The sequence below is a fragment of the Xenopus laevis genome, chromosome 4L (genome assembly GCF_017654675.1).
Source record: "Xenopus laevis strain J_2021 chromosome 4L, Xenopus_laevis_v10.1, whole genome shotgun sequence".
NCBI lineage: Eukaryota > Metazoa > Chordata > Amphibia > Anura > Pipidae > Xenopus > Xenopus laevis.
Window position 1 is genome coordinate 152,968,733 of NC_054377.1, and position 23,797 is coordinate 152,992,529.

The 23,797-nt window shown below is 41.6% G+C and overlaps 1 protein-coding gene across 1 annotated transcript in view; it reads right to left on the bottom strand.

Annotated features, from left to right (window-relative positions):
• The window catches only part of LOC108704037 (sodium- and chloride-dependent GABA transporter 3), a 105,495-nt gene that overhangs the window by 74,955 nt on the left and 6,743 nt on the right, over positions 1–23,797 (bottom strand). The gene's annotated exons all lie outside the window — the stretch shown is intronic.

The following is a 23,797-nucleotide window of genomic DNA, read 5'->3' on the forward strand; positions in this document are numbered from 1 at the left end:
GTTACATCACAGTCAGAGAGAAGGAATATTCTAAATGACTTTACAGTAAATAAAAGTTTATTTGAGAGCGGGTAGGACACTTCATCAGAATTTGTGATTGAGGTAAAAAAAGCTCATTTTTATTTTTGATAAATAACCTCCGTGGTGTAGTAAGAGTATTTGTAAGTCAAGAGTTTAGTATCTCGATATAAGAGAACATTGCAAAAACCTTTCCCCAACATTTACCTCCTCGTCTTCATTTCTTCCTGTTTCTGGTTAAAAAAGCTGGAGCCAAAAATGTAGATTAAATTGAGATTGTTATTATTTACTTTTCTGCCAATACTCCCCCTGTTTTTCTCTCAGTTACATTTTGCTTTATAGAAGTAACATAATAGGGATATCAGTTGGGCAGACAGTCAGTGTGGCCCCTATTCATAGTCCAACTAACTGCCAGTTTGCTCTGGATGGGTCAAGTTGGCAGCTAAAGTCCTCCAGGGCTTGCAGGTAGAGTTACAATTTAGAGTTACAATTTAGAGTTACAATTTAGAGTTACAATTTAGAGTTACAATTTAGAGTTATAATTTAGAGTTACAATTTAGAGTTACAATTTAGAGTTACATTTTAGAGTTACAATTTAGAGTTATAATTTAGAGTTATAATTTAGAGTTACAATTTAGAGTTACAATTTAGAGTTACAGTTTAGAGTTACAGTTTAGAGTTACAATTTAGAGTTACAATTTAGAGTTACAGTTTAGAGTTACAATTTAGAGTTACAATTTAGAGTTACAATTTAGAGTTACAATTCTGCCTCTGTTTAGACCGGAATAGAAGCCGGTTACTTATAGCAACAATATCCCTTGCAGCCATATAGACTGTCTGTGAAAGATCCACGAATCTCGAAATTCAGGCAAGTTCTTATTACTTTGCACCCACCCCACGTGAACCCTTATTTTCTATTTCCCACCCTTGGCTGGCATTGTGGATTCAGCAGAAACTATTGGCTATCAAATAATTCTGGTGGTATTAAGACAATCAGTTTTACGTGGAACTGGCTTAGTAAATAAGATATAAAAGTTTTTTTTTTGGTAAATTAGCCCTTCCCTTGAGCCTCCTGCATTGAAACCAATCACACAGAAGGTGCAAATGCCCCTGGCACAGATTCACTTGGCTGAACTACAGAGATACTGGGCTACTGTCATCATTAGAAAGTGTTAGAATAATCCATTCAGGGCTGATTTATCATGAGAGCAGATACATGAGGTTCAGTAGTTCCAAGTATTTTTTTGGCTACTTCGACCATCGAAATGGCTACTTTGGCTACGACTTCGAATCGAACGATTCGAAGTAAAAATCATTTGACTATTCGACCATTCTATAGTCGAAGTACTGTCTCTTTAAAAAAATCTTCGACCCCCTACTTCGCCACCTAAAACCTACCGAGCATCAATGTTAGTCTATGGGGAAGGTCCCCTAAGGCTTTCCTAGCTATTTTTGATTGAACGAAAATCGTTCGATCGATGAATTAAAAATTAAAAATGTAAACGTTCGATTGAACGATTTTTGCTACGAACGAACGAATTGCGGTAAATCCTTTGATTTCGATATTCGAAATCGAATGATTTTACTTCGACGGTCGAATATCGAGGGTTAATTAACCCTCGATATTCGACCCTAAGTAAATGTGCCGCTAAGTGAAGCAGAGTTTACAGATGTCAGAGAATTCTCGTAGAAGTTCCGCTGTCCTTTTCCATTATAATTGTCGGAATGAAGCCCCTCTGCTCCACAAGTCTCACGTCCCATTCCCACTGAGACTCTGCTGGTTTCTTTTATGAGACTGAAATCCTCAGAGTTGTCTCTTGGGACACTCAGAGATAATCTCATTTCCTTCAGTATTTTCTTGGATGTCTCTCAGGAGTAAGAGAAGAACGAGCAGAGAGAGAAGGGAATTGCCGCTGACACTTTAGTTAAAGGAATAATATTCTTTAGATACAACGAGCAGCATTTATATTTATAGATCTGCTGGAAATAAATCAGTTGAGCCAATGACACATCCAGTATTCACTAAGATTTAGGCTGAATTAGACCCATTTTGGGCCAATCCCAGGCTTCTCCGTCAGATAACGATGACATCATGACAATATTCATTTTTATACTATTTTTATATTATTCACCATATTTGATATTATTTGGCAGTTCAGGTGCATTGAGCCAGTGCACCACAAATAAATACTCTTTCACTTCTTCTCATCGTTTTTCTAAAACTTGCAGCTCAGTAATAATGGGGTAGATCCTGTAACTAATGATTAGCGAAATTCACGAAACGGAGAAAAATTCGCGAAACTCAAATTTTGTCGCCCGTGTAAATTTTACGCTAACATTAAAGTCAACGGGCATCTGAATAATGTTGACGCTCAACGGTTTTGACGCAAACAATTTTTCCAACGTGCATCTAAAATTTTTTGATTCACCGCAAATTAGTGCCTGCCAAATTTATTCGCTCATCACTACCTGTAACTATTCCAATTGGCTGGTCCATTAGTTGATCCATTTCTCAGTAGGATCTATGGGGAATATAAGTGTAACTATTGTATCAATTCTAACAGCTCCCTGTAATGACGCTCAGGGATTCTGCTCAGCAGGGACAAACACATGGATCAACTCATGGATCAGTTACAGGGTCGCTGACCCTGCAATTTCAGCCATCTGGTTGCTATGGTCCAAATTCCCCTAGCAACCATGCACTGATTTGAATAAGGAGAGGCCTGAATAGAAAGATGAGGAATAAAAAGTAACAACAACAATACATTTGTAGCCTTACAAAGCATTTGTTTTTTAGATGGGGTCAGTGACCCCCATTTGAAAGCTGGAAAGACTCACAAGAAGAAGAAGGCAAATAATTAAAAAACTATACAAAATGAATTATGAAGACCTGTTGAAAAGTTGATTGGCGATTCTATGATATATTAATAGTTAACTGAAAGGTGACCCATCCCTTTAAAGGCAGCCATTAGAATTGATACAATAGTTACACTTATATTCCCCATAGATCCTACTGAGAAATGGACCAACTAATGGATCACTGAGCTGCTGCACTCACACTCACACTCACACTCACACACCGACTTTACACTGAGATTTTGGAGAAAGAGTCAAAAATTATAGATGGAAAAAAAGTCTATTTCTGGTAAAAACAACTGAACTGAAAAAATGTTTCGGAAGGTGAACAACCATATTATTAAAAATGTAAAAAAAAATATAAAAATAATAGTAGAGTTTTAGGGGCAGATTTATCAAGGGTCGAATTTCGAAGGTAAAATACTTCGAAATTCGACCATCGAATTGGAATACTTCGAATACCGAAGTCGAAGTTTTTTTACATCGAATCTGACCATTTGCAGTCGAAGTAAAATCATTCGATCAAACGATTAAATCCTTCGAATCAAACGATTAGAAGGATTTCAGCGATCGATCGAATGATTTTACTTCGACTTCCAAAAACTTGCTCTAGAAGGTTCCCATAGGATAACATAGCACTTCGGCAGGTTTAATTGAAAGTATTGAAATCTACGTTTTTTTAAAGAGACAGTACTTCGATTAACAAATGGTTGAATATTCTAACTATTTTACTACTAAACGAATTCGAAGTCGTAGTATCATATTCGATGGACGAAGTATCCAAAAAATTACTTTAAATTTCGAATTTTTTTACTTCGAAAATTCCCTCGAATTCACTTCGACCCTTGATAAAGCTACGAAACAGCAAAAGTGTTTGGAAGGTGCACAACAATAATCAATTCTACAGGTAAAAATCCGAGTCTTTAAGGCATTTCTTCAGACATTGGGTCAGTTTCAATTCAATGAGGAAACGTTTTCTCACGGTTCATCACCTGAAAACTCGTGGACAAGATTCAATTCGAAGAGAAAAAACTTTTCTCCTAATTCAGCTTTAGTTTTTTTTCCTATAGACTTCAATAAAGTTTTCATGGGATATACAATGAGATTTGTCTTTCTAAATTGAATTGCATCTCAGATTAAATCTTGTCCATGAGTTTTCATGCGATAAATCTTTTTTCTTGCTGAATTGAATGTGGCCCATTAAGGGGCAGATTTATCAAGGGTCGAAGTGAAAATTCGAAGTAAAAAAATTAAATTTTTTAGCTATTTTTTTGTGTGCTTCGACTATGGAACAGGCCAAAATTTGATTTGAATTTGAAAAAAATGTGACTATTCCAATATTGAAATTTATCTTGTACTGTTTTTTAAAAACTTCGACTTCGACCATGCGCCATCTATAACCTGCCGAATTGCTGTTTAGCCTATGGGAGACCTCCTAGAATGTATTTGGAGTCATTGGGGGGACTTTGAAAAAAGTTTTTTGTGGCAAATACTTTGTTTCAAAGTCTATCGAATACGCTAAAACTTATATTTGAACCATTCGGATACAGTCTATTTACCCAAAGTTAAAAACTTTGATTTTTTTTTAATAAATTTTGATTGGTCTTTTTTTTTATTCGAATTTCAAAGTTATGGGAGTTCAAAATTGGACCCTTGCTATAACTGCCCCTAAATGTAACATATTTATTTGAATCCATAACCATATTCCCCATATGCCATAAATAATAATAATAGACAATTCCTGGAGAGAAACATACCGCAAGTCCCCATTAACCCACACAGCGCCCACCTACAGCAGCATAAATAATAAAGAGTCATTTTTTCCAATTTAATATTATATTTGCTCCTATTTCAGTCCCAGTGATCCCCCTGATATATCAGTAAAACATCCAACACTCTGGCAAATACCCACCTGGGTAATGTGCTTGATTAGATACAATAGATGCCCTTTAATTGCAGCGTCAGTATCTGATGCTTCTGCTGAGAAGGCCTGAGTATATCAACACAATTCAGAATATATTACAATGAGCCTTACAGTTCATCAAAACATTCAGTTTCAAGAAACAACATCTTAAACGGGTTGTTCACCTTTAAAGGGATCCTGTCATCGGAAAACATGTATTTTTTTTCGAATAAAAAAAATAGTGCTACTCCAGCAGAATTCTGCACTGAAATCCATTTCTCAAAAGAGCAAACAGATTTTTTTATATTCAATTTTGAAATCTGACATGGGGCTAGACATATTGTCCATTTCCCAGCTGCCCCTGGTCATGTGACTTGTGCCTGCACTTTAGGAGAGAAATGCTTTCTGACAGGCTGCTGTTTTTCCTTCTCAATGTAACTGAATGTGTCTCAGTGGGACCTGGATTTTACTATTGAGTGTTGTTCTTAGATCTACCAGGCAGCTGTTATCTTGTGTTAGGGAGCTGTTATCTGGTTACCTTCCCATTGTTCTTTTGTTTGGCTGCTGGGGGGGGGAAGGGAGGGGGGTGATATCAGTCCAACTTGCAGTACAGCAGTAAAGAGTGATTGAAGTTTATCAGAGCACAAGTCACATGACTTGGGGCAGCTGGGAAATTGACAAAATATCTAGCCCCATGTCAGATTTCAAAATTAAATATAAAAAAATCTGTTTGCTCTTTTGAGAAATGGATTTCAGTGCAGAATTCTGCTGGAGCAGCACTATTAACTGATTCATTTTGAAAAAATTTCCATGACAGTATCCCTTTAAATTAACTGTTAGTATGATGTAGAGAGGTATATTCTGAGACAATTTGCAATTGGTTTTCTTTTTTATTATTTGTGGTTTTTGAGTAATTTTTATTCAGCAGCTCTCCAGTTTGCAATTTCCTCCGTATGGTTGCCTGGGTCCAAATTCCCCTAGCAACCATGCCTTGATTTGAATAAGAGACTGGAATATGAATAGGAGAGGCCTGAATAGAAAGATGAGAAATAAAAAGCAGCAATAACAATACATTTGTAGCCTTACAGAGCATTTGTTTTTATATGGGGTCAGTGACCCCCATTTGAAAGATGGAAAGAGTCAGATTAAGAAGGCGAATAATTCAAAAACTATAAAAAAAAGAAGGTCAATGGAAAAGTTGCTTAGAATTGGCCATTGTATAACATACTAAACCAGCCCTTTTTTTTTTTTAACAATTCCTTTATTGAGCACACAAAAGCATACAAAGGCAGTGTCAGACATACAGTTTCTGAGCAGGTATACAGTATGCTAAAGGATGCTTATACATGGTCTGCATTCATGTATTACAAACAAAAAATAAACAGTGCAAAATAAAGTAACATAAATAAGAACAATAATCATGGTGTCATTCTTTCCCACATATTCCCCCCCGGTACTGAAACTGGGTGCCAGTGACATACACAGAGAGAGGAAACCAACCCACTCTAAACCGCTGATACTCTTAAGTATTCCACAAAAGTACCTATTATAGCCAGATCAAGGATTCTCAATCTCAGTATCCTCATCCATCCAAAGATCCCAGACTTTATTGAATTTCTCCGGGCACCCCCTTTTCATATAGGTCAGTTTGTAAAGCGGGACGACATTCTCAACATATTGTTCCCACATTTGCGAAGTAGGCCCTCTATCTGACTTCCAGTGCATAGCAATCAACTTTTTAGCATACATACAGAGAATTGATATGAGAGTGCGATGCGCCCTTCCAAAGGGCAGATCCTCTGTGTAATTTAGAATCAATACAATAGGGTCCATTGGCAGTGAGATATCTGTTCTTGTGCTAATTATCTGTAGTACCTTTCCCCAATATTCCTGTATATGCGGACATTCCCACACCATGTGGATAAAGCCTGCCGGGTTATATTTGCATCGTGGGCATTCCGGCACTAGGTCAGGTTTAAGTTTAGTGAGCCTCTGCGGGGTAATATATATCCTGTGCAAGTAATTCAATTGAGTCATCCTATCCCTACTACTGATGAACCCGCCAAATGTTGCATCAAGTACATCCCCCCAAATTTCGTCAGTAATCTGCGGAACATCCCTTTGCCATTTTTCACATAGCCGATTAAGAGGGGTACTACCTGCCTGGATGAGTTGTGCATAAAATCGGGACAAAGGCTTTTTAAATTCCGGAGAGTGAACACCCAATTCCAGTTGCGTGGGTGTCGTATCTATGGGCAGTCTCCCAAACTGGCCTTCCATTGCATGCCTTAGCTGAAAGTACCGAAAAAACATATAATTGGGAAGTGAGAACTGTTGTTTAAGCGACTGAAACGGCAATAGTTTACTATCCTCCACAATATCCGCTAAGTACTTGATGTTAAATCTAATCCACACTTGTGGGTCCGGTATACTGCGGAGATGTCTTAATTGTGGATTACCCCACAGGGGGGTATAGGCTGAGCAGCCCGGTTGCGGTTGCGGGAAAAATTGAGAAGCAGTTTTCCAGGCCCTAACAGTGGCTCTCATTAACGGAGAGCATGATTTCGTATGTTTCGTTCCCCGGTATAGTAGGTTTTTCAGCTCTTCCACTGAACCGAATATCTGAGCTTCCAGAAGGGTAGCTGCATTCGATAGATCAGGGGTTGCCCATTGACGGGCCACCGCAATCTGGGTTGCAAGATAATAAAGATATAGATTCTGAGCCGCCAGTCCGCCTCGGTGTGCTGGCAATTGCAGTGTACGTAAGGCAATTCTCGGGGGGCCACCATTCCAAAACATCGAAACCATGCAACTCCTTAATTTCGCAAAAATAGTTTTTGGTATACCATTTGGGGCCTGTCGAAAAACATAAGTCAGTTTTGGTAGAATTACCATTTTAAACAAATTTATCCGGCCCATAAGGGTCAGTGGAAGGCGAGACCACGCATCTATTTTTTGTTCTATGTATCGGATAATAGGGTATAAATTAAGATCCACAAACTGCTTTAAATCCTTATGGATCCGAATTCCTAAGTATTTAAAGGATTCCACCCATTGTAAGCCATGGGAATGAGTAGGAGAATTTGGCAGGAGAGGATCAATGGCAAAGAGCACTGACTTCGCCCAATTAATTTTAAGGCCTGAAAAAGCAGTGTGCTTGTCAATTATGTCTAGGGCTAGCGGTAAGGCTCGATCCGGATTAGCTAAATACAGAAGTGTATCATCCGCATACATGGACACTACCTCCATCAGCGGACCTATGTGCAGCCCCTCAATAGCCACTTGTTGTTTAATACGGCAAGCCATAGGTTCCATGGCTATGGCAAAGAGGAGTGGGGACAAGGGGCACCCCTGCCGTGTACCTCTAGTAATGGAAAAATGAGGAGATACTTTGGTATTGGTCCGCACCCTCGCCACTGGAAGATAATACAATTCCTGTACCCATGTTATAAAGTTAGGAGGAATGCCCATTTGAAGCATAGTAGCCCAAAGGTAGTCCCACTCCACGGAATCAAAGGCCTTCTCATTATCTAAAGAGGCCACTAATCTATTCCCCGGATTATCATGTTCTATGGTCAGATTTGTGTACAAACGCCTAATGTTAGTATCCGTGGCCCTACCCGGCATAAACCCCGCTTGATCTGATGAGATAATAACGGAGAGATGGTCTACCAGACGAAGAGACAAAACTTTCGCCAGAATTTTAGCATCTGCATTAATGAGGGAAATAGGCCTGTAGGACGAGCATTCAGTGGGATCTTTCCCTGGTTTTGGGATTAGAATCACTAGCGTTTCTCTCATAGATGGCGGTAAATGGTTCCCCTTCAGCACCCCATTGAACAATTGTACTAAAAGTGGAGCGATCAGTTTAATATGCTTCTTGTACCACTCCACTGGTATACCATCTAACCCCGGGGTCTTCCCAGCGGGAAAGGCATTAATAGCATTTTCCACTTCTGCCTGCGTTATGTCCTGTGCAAATGAGACAGAAATGTGCTCGTCAAGCCTGGGCAAATTAATACCCTGTAGGTAACCCCTAATGTCCTGTTGGGAAATGGTTAGTTTTGTAGCATATAGATCTTTATAGTACTGTGCAAACCTAGCATTAATTTCCCCTGGCGTAGAGACTGTTTCCCCTGTAGCAAGCTTTACAGCCGGGATGGCAATGGACACATTTTCTTCCCTGGCTAACATTGCTAAAAGTTTCCCATTTTTATCCCCATGTTCAAAGATATTAGCTCTCTGGTATAGGGCTCGCTTCTGAATTAGGTCCAGTTGGGCTAGTGACAAAGACCTTTGGCTGCTTTGCCAGTCCCTATGTTTTGCTTCAGTAGGATGCAGTACATATTCCGCCTCCGCTGCAACCACCTCTCTGGTCTTGGCCTCAATGTCTGCTGCAAAGCTGTTTGTTAATGCTTTAATATTGCTAATGTATTCACCTCTCATGAAAGCTTTGAAAGCGTCCCAAGTTACCTCTAAGGGAACCTCCTCTCCATTGAGCGCCAGGAATGATTCTATACTAGTGCAGATGGGTTCAGTCAATTGCTCATGATTCACCCAGTAGGGACTCAGTCTCCATAACCTGTCCGCAGGTTCCATAGAGACACGTAACTCAAGAAGCAGAGGGGAATGATCCGAGATACCTCTGGTGAGGATTTCTAAGCTCTGTACCATTTTGTTAGTCTCTACACAACCTAAAGCGAGATCTATTCTAGAAAGGTTATTATGACTAGATGAGTAACATGTATAATGTTTCTCATGCGGGTTACGGACTCTCCACAGATCTACCAGGTGAAATAGCAAGCACCACTTATTAAATTCTGGAGTTCCAACTTTAGGAGGGTGCATCTTGTCTAATTCGGGGTTAGGCATAGCGTTAAAGTCTCCCATCAAAAGTATAGGAGATGGGGGGAGAGTAAGAGTTTTTCCCATTACCTCGTATAACACCTCGTCTGCAAAGGGTGGCGGGATGTATACGTTCACCAATGTAAATTTTCGTCCCATTAAGGCCCCATGAAGGATCACATATTTGCCGCACCTATCCGTAACCACCTTTTCAAGCACAAAGGGACATGATTTGCAGACCAATACGGCCACCCCCCTCGAGTAATTGGAGTAGAGAGAGTGATACATTGACCCAATCCATGGTTTTTTAAGTGCCAGTATTTTGCTGCCTACCAGATGGGTTTCCTGCAACAGAATAAAGTGAGGTTTGGTTCTGCGAGCAAAGTCGAGGACTAGTCTCCGCTTGATCGCGTCCCCAAGACCTCTGACATTCCACGATAAAAATTTAACCGTAGCCATAACTTTCAAGTAAAAATTGTGTGCAACAGTGTAGCATCAGAAGTCTAGCCATGCGGCAATCCGACAAGGGCGTGTGAGAGAAGACACCATAACAAAAACAAGCAAACACCCATAACCATTTCCCCCCCCTCCCCACCCACTCCATACTCTCGGTAGGGTGAGTTTGTATACCCAAAAAGTACAACTTGGATTAAACTGATGTAGGGGTTAGTGACTACAAAGGTTGGAGTGACTAAACCGTGAGAGCCTGATGATAAAATAGTACTTAGGGCAATAGAGCTATCAGATTGCCAGTCCCAACAAGTATTGTCCCTTCACACTGCAAACGTTACCTGTCCAGAGAGTCGTCACAAGGAGTTCGTATAAGGCAGTCCCAGGTGTAAGACCTCACTGGAGTGACACAGCGCAGACCGACATAACTCTGACAGGTAAAAAACCGGAGAAAGACAGCGCTGACCTTGCGGAAACATAGCCCAACTTTGAGTTCCTTCAAATCAATCGCGCTGCCTTGCTCTATGCTGCCGTGCTTCCAGCCAAGAAAATGCGTCGTCTGGTGAAGAAAAAAAAATGTGTTCTTCCGTCGTCAGTGATCCTCAGGCGAGCAGGGAAGATCATGGCATATGGGATCTGCCTTTGTCGCAGTTTCGCCTTCACCTCCGTAAATTTGGCTCTTTGCTTCCTCACTTCCGTAGAAAAATCAGGATAGATGGATATTCTGTGAGTTTCGTGCATAATTTCGCCCGCTTTTCTCGCTTCAGTCAGTGCAGCATCCCTGTCCCGGTAATTAAGGAGACGTGCGATTAAGGGTCTGGGAGGTGCTCCAGGAGGCGGCTGCTTCCCTGGGATCCGGTGCGCCCGTTCCACAGTAAAGGCCACAGAGAAGGCCGCTTGCCCAAACTTGTTAGTCAGCCATTGTTCCACAAATTTCTCAGTGTTGGTGCCCTCCACTCTCTCAGGCAGGCCCAAAATGCGTATGTTATTGCGCCTCAGGCGATTTTCAAGATCATCCGCCTTTTGTTCCAGTTGTGCAATTTGATTCTCGGTAGCAGTAATGCGGGCCGGGAGTGGCGCAGCAACATCCTCCAGGTCGCCAACCCTCCTTTCCACCTCACCCGTTCTTTCCCTGATCTTTTGCACGTCGTGCTTAAGTATAGCAAAGTCAGTTTTTAGTTCGTCCATCTTGCCAACAAGTGCTGCATGATTCGCTGTGATAGTGTGGAGGACATCAGTCAGCGTTGGTTCAGTGGGCACTGCGAGGGGTTCTAGTGAGGTTGACGGGGCCCCCTCTCTCCCTTCCCCAGCTTGCAGCGCAGGGTCGTGCACCCCAGACGACATACCTGGAGGTTTAGTGGCAGGTGAGGGAGTCCGGGCAAATTGCGCCAACTTTTGAGCAGCCCCTTCACTTCTCCCTTCTGCCTCCGGCTGTGCGGCTCGTGGTGCGCTCTCACCGGCGCCATCTTGGGAGCTCGCGGCCTGCTGTTGCTGCGTTCTAACCATTGCGGCTCGCTTAGCTCTACCTCTCCGCACCATCCGACTCCAGCAGCAGTCCACAAAAGACGGTGGCCTGGTCCGGCAGCAATTTCAGGCTGAGCCCAGGTCAGGGTAATGCAGGGTTTAGACGGCCCTCACGGAGCTCTCTTAGTGTGCTGCCTACTCGAACGCCATGCAGGCCACGCCCCCCAAAACCAGCCCTTTTTTACAATGTTAATGATGTCAAGCAGCACAAGAAACACAAGTTTACATTTGTGAAGGGGAAATACAAGCAGAGCAGACAGAAACCCTTCTAACTCGTTCCCCTTGAGTCTGTTCCTTGTTTTAAAGGGGTGGTTCAATGGCTAATTCTAAGCATCTTTTCAATTGTCCTTAAAGGAAAACTATACCCCCAAAATGAATACTTAAGCAACAGATAGTTTATATCAAATTGAATGACATATTAAAGAATCTTACCAAACTGGAATATATATTTACATAAATATTGCCCTTTTACATCTCTTGCCTTGAACCACCATTTCGTGACTCTATCTGTGCTGCCTCAGAGATCACCTGACCAGAAATACTACAACACTAAAGGGCCGATTCATGAAGCTCGAGTGAAGGATTCGTATTAAAAAAACTTCGAATTTCGAAGTGTTTTTTGGGCTACTTCGACCATCGAATGGGCTACTTCGACCTTCGACTACGACTACGACTACGAATCGAAGGATTCGAAGTAAAAATCGTTCGACTATTCGACCATTTGTTAGTCGAAGTACTGTCTCTTTAAAAAAAACTTCGACCCCCTAGTTCGCCCTAGTCGAATATCGAGGGTTAATTAACCCTCGATATTTGACCCTTCATACATCTGCCCCTAACTGTAACAGGAAGAAGTGAGGAAGCAAAAGGCAGAACTCTGTCTGTTAATTGGCTCATGTGACCTTACATGTGGTTTGTATGTGTGCACAGTGAATCCATATGATCCCAGGGGGCGGCCCTTATTTTTTAAAATGGCAATTTTCTATTTATGATTACCCAAAAGCACATACTACTAAAAAAGTATATTATTATGATAATGGTTTATTTACATGAAGCAGGGTTTTACATATGAGCTGTTTTACTCAGTATCTTTTAATAGAGACCTACATTGTTTGGGGGGTATAGTTTTCCTTTAAGTTTTAATTATTTTATAGTTTTTGAATGATTTGCCTTCTCCTCCTGACTCTTTCCAGCTTTCAAATGGGGGTCACTGCCCTCATATAAAAAATGCTCAGTAAGGCTACAAATGTATTGTTATTGCTACTTTTTATTACTCATCTTTCTATTCAGGCCTCTCCTATTCATATTCCAGTCTCTTATTCAAATCAGTGCATGGTTGCTAGGAGAATTTGAACCCTAGCAACCAGATGGCTGAAATTGCAAACTGGAGAGCTGCTGAATAAAAAGCGAAATAACTCAGAAACCATGGCACCCATAATCCCATATCATATATATATATATATATATATATATATATATATAGTCTCTTTTAGCTTTTTATGAAACAAAATCCTAAGGGATGTTCCCAGGGGCGCTCCACCAATGAGGCGAGTTGAGACACTCGCCTCAGGCGGCAGCGCCCCCCTGGTTACCAGGGGCGGCAAAAATGCCGTTCCTGGTAACTAAGAGCCGTGCAGCGCCCCGACCCCCTCCTGCGCAGAAAATGTGAGAGCCGTGAGGAGGGGTCGGCAACGGAAGGCCGTCTCAGGCGGCATAAAGGCGCGGATCGGCGCTGTATGTTCCTTATAGAAAGGTGATATATATTAAGTGGAGATGATTTCATCCAGCAGACATTTCTCATTTATACCAATATTTGCACTTTCATTAAGTTGATTGATAGTGAAATATTTACTTGGGGAGCCTCTGACAGTTGACATTTGCCTTTTACAATTAAATTCTTCAACATACAGTAAATAGATTTAGGACACCCCCAAACACCTTTTCTCATAATATTCATTTACTCGTATCCTTTTCTACATTTTTCTTGCAGCTCTTTCTTGATTTACAACAGAGACAGGCTCGGAATGAGAAGCTTCATTAATTAGATATACAGCCAGATCAAGCTCCTATCATATTACACATTCATTTCTATTTATTAAACTGCTGGACAGAGAGCTCTGTAATAGAATTAATTAGAGGAAAGATTATCTGAAGCAGAACATACAGAATAGCCAACTATTAAATCTACATCAATATTGGAACATCTTATGGGAATAGAACACAAGGATAATTATAGGATACGATGAACTCACTGTAACACCACTAATTTGTGGATCAGACGATCCGTATTCACTATCTCTTTATGATGTCTGACATACTTCAAGAACACTTTTAAAAAATTGCCTACTGTAATTCCAGGGCAAAAATAAACACACACCCCAAATCTTCCCCTAACCGACCCTCAGACTGGGCCCCCTTAGCTCATAACAAGGTTACAGATATATAGAAACATTGGGGTGTCACCCTGCTATAGTTCCAGGGGTACCCAGGGTACAAATAAACACTCACCCCAAATCCCCCCCTAACTGACCTTCAGACTGGGCCCCCTTAGCTCATAACAATGTTACAGATATATAGAAACATTGGGGTAACAGTCACCCCGCTATAGTTCCAAGGGTACCCAGGGTACAAATAAGCACTCACCCCAAATCTCCCCCTAACTGACCTTCAGACTGGGCCCCCTTAGCTCATAACAAGGTTACAGATATATAGAAACATTGGGGTGTCACCCTGCTATAGTTCCAGGGGTACCCAGGGTACAAATATACACTCACCCCAAATCCCCCCCTAACTGACCTTCAGACTGGGCCCCCTTAGCTCATAACAATGTTACAGATATATAGAAACATTGGGGTAACAGTCACCCCGCTATAGTTCCAAGGGTACCCAGGGTACAAATAAGCACTCACCCCAAATCTCCCCCTAACTGACCTTCAGACTGGGCCCCCTTAGCTCATAACAAGGTTACAGATATATAGAAACATTGGGGTAACAGTCACCCTGCTATAGTTCCAGGGGTACCCAGGGCACAAATAAACACTCACCCCAAATCTCCTCCTAACTGACCTTCAGACTGGGCCCCCTTAGCTCATAAAAAGGTTACAGATATATAGAAACATTGGGGTGTCACCCTGCTATAGTTCCAGGGGTACCCAGGGTATAAATAAACACTCACCCTAAATCTCCCCCTAACTGACCTTCAGACTGGGCCCCCTTAGCTCATAACAAGGTTACAGATATATAGAAACATTGGGGTGTCACCCTGCTATAGTTCCAGGGGTACCCAGGGCACAAATAAACACTCACCCCAAATCTCCCCCTAACTGACCTTCAGGCTGGGCCCCCTTAGCTCATAACAAGGTTACAGATATATAGAAACATTGGGGTTACAGTCACCCTGCTATAGTTCCAGGGGTACCCAGGGTACAAATAAGCACTCACCCCAAATCTCCCCCTAACTGACCTTCAGACTGGGCCCCCTTAGCTCATAACAAGGTTACAGATATATAGAAACATTGGGGTGTCACCCTGCTATAGTTCCAGGGGTACCCAGGGTACAAATAATCACTCACCCCAAATCTCCCCCTAACTGACCTTCAGACTGGGCCCCCTTAGCTCATAACAAGGTTACAGATATATAGAAACATTGGGGTGTCACCCTGCTATAGTTCCAGGGGTACCCAGGGTACAAATAAGTACTCACCCCAAATCTCCCCCTAACTGACCTTCAGACTGGGCCCCCTTAGCTCATAACAAGGTTACAGATATATAGAAACATTGGGGTAACAGTCACCCTGCTATAGTTCCAGGGGTACCCAGGGCACAAATAAACACTCACCCCAAATCTCCCCCTAACTGGCATTCAAGTTGCAGACATATAGAAACACTTGCTGCACAATTTGGGGCTCATTGGAGAGTTGTTGGTTTCAGCAGTAATTAAGCAGAATAAAGCAAATGGGTTTTGGGGAGCACTCGTTGGTATTAGGGCACATGTTAGTGCAGCTCAGTGTAAAACAGCACAAGGTACCAGAGTACATTATATTCAAGGAGTCCCAGAGAAAGTAAAGCTGCAGCAGTAAAAGGATTATATGAAGTCGTGAGCTCTTTGACCCATTCTCATTATTCTCAGAGTTGGCAGAACAGGGGATCCAGTGTGTGAATTCAAGTGCTAAGAGCGAGTATTGGAGTTTCCCCACAGACACTCACACTAGCTGCCAGTTACACTCAGTAGTCCAAACTCATATCTCAGAAAGTAAAAGGAGTAATGTGCTGTTATTAAACAAAATCTCACTGGCTCATTCTGTTCCTACAGGCGACAGGGGGAGCACTTTTAATATCCAAACTAGGGAGAAGGAATCTGCTCAATGCAGCAATGATGATGGGAATTATATATATGATTCTTAGCTCTTATGATGCACCGAATTCAGGATTCAGTTCGGGATTCGGTCTTTTTCAGCAGGATTCAGATTCGGCTGGATTCTTCTGCCCGGCCGAACCGAATTAGCATATGTAAATTAGGGGCGGGGAGGGGAATCGTGTTGTCACAAAACAAAGAAGTAAAAATGTTTTCCCCTTCCCACCCCTAATTTGCATATGCAAAGTAGGATTCTGATTCGGTTCGGTATTCGGCAGAATCTTTTGTGAAGGATTCGGGTGTTCGGAACGAATCCAAAATAGTGGTTTTGGTGCATTCCTAATAAACGTGCACAAGAATCCCTGCAAGTACCCAAATGTTTGACATGGATCAATGTTTAGCATCAGTCTGACAGCCACAAGCTGCTAAATCAGGTAGTGGAACTACAGAGGGAGCAGACCCAGCGGCTGCAGGGGGGCCCAGGAGGTATAGGGGCCCCATGAGGCCCAAAGTCCAATTGATAAATAAGTTCAATAAATATTGGTAAAACAGGTCAACCTCTTTTTTTTGGGGGGGGCCTGAAAAATAATTTGCTTTGGGGCCAGGCCCAGACTGGCAATTTGTGGGTTCTGGCAAATGCCAGAGGGGCTGTTTTAAGATGCCACAGACATTCACTATTGAGTGGGTTGCGGCTGTTTGGGCCTTTGTTTACTTGGAATTTCAGGGCCTATTTTGACTCCCTGTTCGGGGCCCATTAATATCTAATTACGACGTTGTGCTAAATTTCAGAAGAAGGAGATATGTTCCCTGTTGTAAATATGGTGTCGTTGTGTCAGGTCTGCGGGTTGCAGTCGAGTCGCAATATAACTGTCATGTGAACTGGAGCAGCGCAGAGCCACATCATGAGTGATCCTGTATCCTCACTGGCCCACATACAAGTGCCCATTAAAGGGACACTCACACTATCCTGATTTCTTTATTAGCTCACACAGGGCTGGAAGTATCAGTAAATATTATATATTGCCCCAATGGCGGTTATTCTGATCTTAGTGGATGTTCAGCTTGTGGCCCCATCGCTGGTGCACAAATGTTACAGAATGTTACAGTCTGACCCCATGGTGTCTATGCTGGAATTCTTTAGTTGAGATGCGGTGAGACATACAATTATTCTTGGTATGAGAATTAGAGGGTAAGCAGTCTAGTTGTCACACTCCATTTAAACCTCAGTACTAACTGGCTGAGACACACAGTGGGTGATATCTAGTGATGGATGAACTTATTCGCCAGGTGCAAATTCGCTGCAAATTTCTGTGTTTCGCTGCCAGCAAATAAATTAGAAAAATTGCTGCAAAATTTTTTGACACCGGCAACAACTCCGACTCCGTCTCAGGCGTCAAAAAATTATGCAACAATTTTTCTATTCAATTCACTTTTGACGCCCGAAAATTGACACCAGCATCAGTTTTGCAAATTTTTTTTGCCATTCCGCAAAATTTCGCAGGAAATTAGCGTATTTTCCGGTGAAATGGGACAAATTCATCCATCGCTAGTGATATCTAGTAATTTAGGGCCTAAACAAGGTTTTATGTGCCCCTTCCCTGCCCTAGGGCCATCTCTTCATCTTATAAATGAATGGGGTACCAGAGCTGTTTTATTTCCCAGCAAACTGAGTGATTAGCACGGGTTACATTAAGGGGTTTATTTACTAAAACTCAAATGAATCTCATTAATTTATTAAAACAAAGTCAACTAAACTCCCCTGCACAAACTGAACTCACTTATCAATAATTCTTCTTGAGGAGCGAAAAAACGCCCTCAACAAAATTTTGAAAAACTTGACTTTATCGGATTATCCAGCGCAGCTTCAGGGACGTCTGCAATTGACTTCAACATGACAGGTTTGAAATGGAGTATTTTTGGATTTTTAGCAGCTTTGGGTAATATTGAGGAATAATAAATCTCTTAAAATTTGAGGGTTATTTCTCGAAAAACTTGATTTTTCCCCTTTAAAACCTAAACCAGATAAATTCAGGGTTTAATAAATGGGCCCCTAAAGGTGATTGACCAGACAGTTTCCCTTTGTTTTGGGGTTGTTCCTTGGCTGCCCACCCGTATGTTACTGGGAAGGGATTTGCCTTTTTATTCTTCACTATAGATGGGCAAATTTGTCCCATTTCAAATTGCTGAAAAATGAGTGAATTTCCTGCGAAATTCGTGAAACGGTGAAAAATCCTCAAAACGCACTGAAGTCAATGGGCGTCAAAATATAGTTAACAATTCCACTATCACCCCCTCTCCCCGGTGCCTTGGGGTTATCCTAGATTCTGCCCTGTCATTCACTCCTCATATCCAGTCACTTATTAAATCATGTCACTTCCACCTAAGGAACATATCCAAAATACCATCATTTATCACCCAAGATGCTGCCAAAATTCTTATTCACTCTCTCATCATATCACGTCTAGACTACTGTAACTCTCTTTTAATTGGCCTCCCCCTCCAGAGACTGTCACCTCTCCAGTCCATAATGAACACTGCTGCGAGGCTCATACACCTCAGCAACCGCTCCTCCTCTGCCTCGCCATTCTGTCAATCCCTGCACTGGCTTCCGTTACCTTTCAGAATCAAATTCAAATGAATGTTAATGTTTAACACAATCATGAAATGTTTTTGTGCAGCATCCCCAGACTGCCAGTTTACCACCCAAATAAGTCCAAAAACCTGCCCCTTCCATAGCTTCGAAGGACTGTGTGTTGTTCTTAACAGCAGTTTGTGATGCCTTTTAAAGTCTGATTCCAGTGTCATATCAGGAAAAGCCAAAAATGGCACAATAATCTCCCTGGGTAATAGAACAGCAAGATGGCTCCTATAGTGCTGGGAAGCAACATTCTCACTGGGGAAATATTTTGTGCCTCTAGTTATGTTTTTGGCCAACAAATAGACTGGGAAGGTTCATAGTGGGTCACCTTAGTTCCCCCAATACTGAAGCCGGTCCCCCATTATAATACAACACCTTTAATCATTTAATCTAAAGATCAGGAGGATTAAAACATACTTTTGGTTTCATACCAAATTCCTGGATCGCAACACTGACTCCTGAAATTGTATGAAGATCGTGCCAAACGTGGGGAGGGGCTTCTCTGTCGCATGCGTTTTAATGATTTCATTCAGCATCAAATCCTGTGCTGTGATATATATATATATATATATATATATTTGTGTTCAATTAATCCTTGATTCATGTCATTTTTACCTTCTTGCTGATTTAGGTCACAAACATATCCTTTCTCCTCTAACTATTGGCCTGTACAAACTCATTTGGATACCAATGAATCAGATAAAGATAAAGTACTAAACAATTAACATTTGGTAAAAGTAATATATCTCATTGAACACCATGCATTTATGATACTTAGGACCAGATTTATTTAAAAAAAATAATAGGCAAAGTAGCCATCTTCTCATTTACAGGTACTGGACCTCCAAGTCCAAGTGTCCAAGTCTCCAGACCGCCCAACATTAAAATCCCAAGTCCGTCACCGTCCTTCTCTCCTTCCTCCTCAAGCCAGATCGGAAGAAGGAGTAAGTAGATCCTCAGGTCCCAAGACATTCAGATAAAACATGGATTTTTTTTTTTAGGTGGAGGATTTTATGGAGTGAAGTTCACAATAAATATATCTCAAAAGTCAATGAAACATTGTAGGGGTTTCACCACAACTTTATCATTTCAGTGATGTTCTTATTCTGAAATTGATACAATAGATTCAGTGTTTGGTGGCACAGACAAAATAAACATAATAATGAATAACTAGAATTGATTTGCTTTTTCACTAACTTGTCAAAATATGTTGCAATGTAATTCTTTTCTTCTCTTGTCGATGTATACATAGGGCTAGTTATAAATACACAAGTAGAACTAAGAGAGAGGCAGGAGAGCGTTGCATGAGACAAGGGAATCAGTGTGAGGCTCATCTGACAGTTCTGTGAGTCAATTTGATGATGATAAATGAGAGATCTGGAGACGTCTGGAGATGATAATTGGCTGTGTTGTGTAGGGATGGAAATGCAAGGATGAAAAGATCTAGATTTAATAATAATCATTATATATACAAAGTATCACCATGGCCCATTGTATGTGTTTACGGGAAGTATGGAAAAAGCTCCTGATTGGAGACTGTTCCAAAAGGAGTCCCGAACCCAGAACAAACCCCAAGGACCTGGTTACAGCTCACTCTTCTGCCTTTAGCAACCACCTCTGGCTTCGGGAGGAGCCCTCTGCTACTCGGGTGCCGCCAGGTCTAAATATGAGAGGACCAGGGAGAGAGCTCTAGGCAGGCAATGGAATTAAACTTGGTACTGGAGTGGAGAACTAGAAGCCTGGTCAAGGTACAGGCTGGGTCGTGACCAATCAAGCAGTGCAATACAGATTTAATAGACAAAGCAGAGTTGAGGTCACAGGCCGGGTCAATACCACAACACGGTACAAAATCAGAATCCGGAAGAATAGTCAAGGGTTAAGCAAAATTGGGGCAGGCAGCAGACTGGAAAAAATCAAGTTCAAAACAGGGTCAAAACAGGACAGGAATCACTAGAAAAATACAGCCAGGAACTAAGTAAATAGACCTTTACATTGGGCAAAGATTTTAACAGAGAGAGCCTTTAAATATTTGAATTTCAAGCCAAATAGCCAAACGCGCAACCCTGGAAGATATGCGCATTTACACAACCGGCGCAGAGGGAGACGGATGCGGTGGGCTTCCCCGCTAGACCAACAGGGTGAGTTATTACAGAGATGTTATACTTAGTGATGGGCGAATTTCTCCTGTTTCACTTCGCTGAAAAATTCGTGAATTTCCCGCAAAATTGGAAATTCGAACGTTTTCACAAAAAATCTTGAAAGTCGGACGTTTTCACAAAAAATCGTGCATTTTGAAGGTTTTCACTAAAAAAATGGTGAAATTTGAAGGTTTTCACAAAAAAATCATGAAAATTGGAGATTTTCACGAAAAAATAGTGAAAATCGGAAATTGACAATTGGCAATTTTCCCCGGCTAATTTTTGCGGGAGATTCGCAAATTTATTCACCTGCGGTGAAATGTGGAAATTCGCTGCGAATTTGTGCTAGCCGAATTTATTCGCCCATCAGTAGTTATAGTAGAATAGTATTCTGCCAATATCAATGGAAAGCGAAGTAGTGGGTTAGGTCGAAAATGACGTTATTAAAATCCCATTCTTTTATACCATTTCAATTAGTCTCCAATCGTTTGACAGAGTTAGAAAATTCTGTGATTTTATTTTTTTTTATTCAACCATTTTCCCTAAAATCCAATTCATCTGCTTTTAATAGTAAAATTATGTATTTCACAAAGAACGAGTGTTATTAAAATATTCTTTATAATTAGATGGCATGATTTAAATTGAGCAGAGTCGCAATGTATTGAAAACTTTTCTTGAAAAAAGCTGTATTTGGGAGAAAATCGATTTTTATAAATAGTTGAATCAAAACAGCAAACGTTCCTGTTTTAACAGTTTACAAATATGGTCCATAGAGTTTTTTTTATAGCCACCACTTTTATGGGTCTTATCTGTAACAGTAATGAGAATTAATGATTGATTGGTTGTAAATTCATAAACCCTACTGAATCCGAGGGAGATCATAATCAGACTGGAGAGATCAGATTTGCCTTTAAAGATACAGTGCCTGTTTAGAAGCAATAGCAAATGCATCAAACACAGTGGCGTAACTAGATATTACTGGGCCCCACAGCAAATTATTTTTCAGGCCCCCAAAATGTTTAGAGGTTGACTTGTTTCTCCAATATTTATTGAAATTGTATATGAATTAGGGCCTCATGGGGCCCCTATACCTCCTGGGCCCCCCTGCAGCCACAGGGTCTGCTTCCTCTATAGTTACACCCCTGATCAAACAAAGCAACTTATTGTGTGGGTATAAAATCACATCTATATCCCTATAGAGCTATTGTCAGGCTCTGCTTGATCCTGGGATGTACCTGGCTGCTCCCCCTAAACACTGGGCCAGCAGAGCAGCCGGCAAGTTGTCATTACCTTGTCATCCAGGTCCTGGACTTTCACCTCAGCATTCTTATTGGTGGATTGGAGTCAGCCAACCAGGGCTGACCCTGCCCTTTATAGGCCCAGCCCTCCTCACAGGCTGTGCTTGAGCATTGGCCCTACTTGAGCACTGAGGCACTGTCCCTGGCTCTCGTTCCATGCTATGGCCTTGGGCCACTCCTTGCTAGTTCCACTCCTGTTCTCTTCTCATCTTTTTCTTGAACATAGTCCTGTCCTAGTTCTGTTCCTTCAGCCAAACGAAATGCAGGTGCACACCTGGTCCCTCTTTCAACGTTCACGGTGCATGGATCATAGGAGGACGGCACCCCCAACACAAGGTACGTAATAAATTAATCCAGCACACGAAATTTGCTCAAGGGTTATTACCCGTGTTTAATGTCAAGCCAAACAGGTTACAACGTTTCGGGGGCGTACCCCTTCGTCAGGGGTAAGAAGGGGTACGCCCCCGAAACGTTGTAACCTGTTTGGCTTGACATTAAACACGGGTAATAACCCTTGAGCAAATTTCGTGTGCTGGATTAATTTATTACGTACCTAGTTCTGTTCCTGCCTGTCCTGCTCCAGCTCCAGTCCTCCAGCTCCAGTCCTCCTGCTCCAGTCCTCCAGCTCCAGTCCTCCTGCTCTAGTCCTCCAGCTCCAGTCCTCCAGCTCCAGTCCTCCTCGTCACCCACATCCTGACCTGGTTCTACACCCACACAGTCCCATTCTGTCCCAGAGTCTTCGTCCTAGTCCTGATCTGGTTCTATTCCTGCACCATCTTAACTCTTCACCCTGCTTCATTCCTGTCTACATCCAATCACAGATACTTCGCCCTCTCCATCCTGATCTGTCCACACAGTATCACCTCCTAAATGATTTACCTCCCCATTCTCCTAAGTGCCCCCTAAAAGTCCATGATGACTATTTGTATATACTGTAAATTGTGTGGGGGTTTTATTATAGCAAAAAGGTTTATACCAAAAAAGATATATGTCCCAAGGCCTCAGAGTAAAAACAAAGATAATTTATTGATATTCACATTTAAAAAAAGTATTCAGTACATACTACCCCAGGTGGGATATGTGGGGTAATATGTACTGAATACTTTTTTTAAATGTGAATATCAATAAATTATCTTTGTTTTTACTCTAAGAGGCCGTGGGACATATATCTTTTTTGATATAAACCTTTTTGCAGTTTGATTGCCTTTGGAACTGGGGCGGGTCCCTTCGGCCAGGTTGAATAGTTATATGGACTCCCGATTCCTCAATTGATATATGGGGTTTTCTTATAGCCACGATAAAGATTTTAACAACAGAGGGGCAGAATAGAAATATTCTATTATTATTATAGCAGTAGAATTTAAGTTAGACCAAAGGTGGAGAGATGGGGATATAAGAGGTTGCGAGAAGTAGGTTGCAATAGTCTAGTAGGGATAGGATAAGGGCACTGATGAGGTCTTAGACTCAAAGGGACAGATATCGCTAAGGAAAAAGTAGCATTAAATAGAAAAAAAGACAGCAAAAAGGAAAATCCTGTTCCCACTTAGCAGGTTATGAGTAATATGTATCAGGTAAGGCTCCACCACATTAGCTTATATACTCACAGGCACAATATTGAGAGTCGCTTTTCAAAATACAATTTGATCCCTCAGTGTTTCAGCAATGGCAAACCATTGAGTCAGTGTGTGAGAAAACAATAGAAGAGACAACCGTGCAGCAAAGGAGAAGGAAAGGCTTCGTACACTTGGGGGTGCCAAATGTTAGGCACCCCTAGTG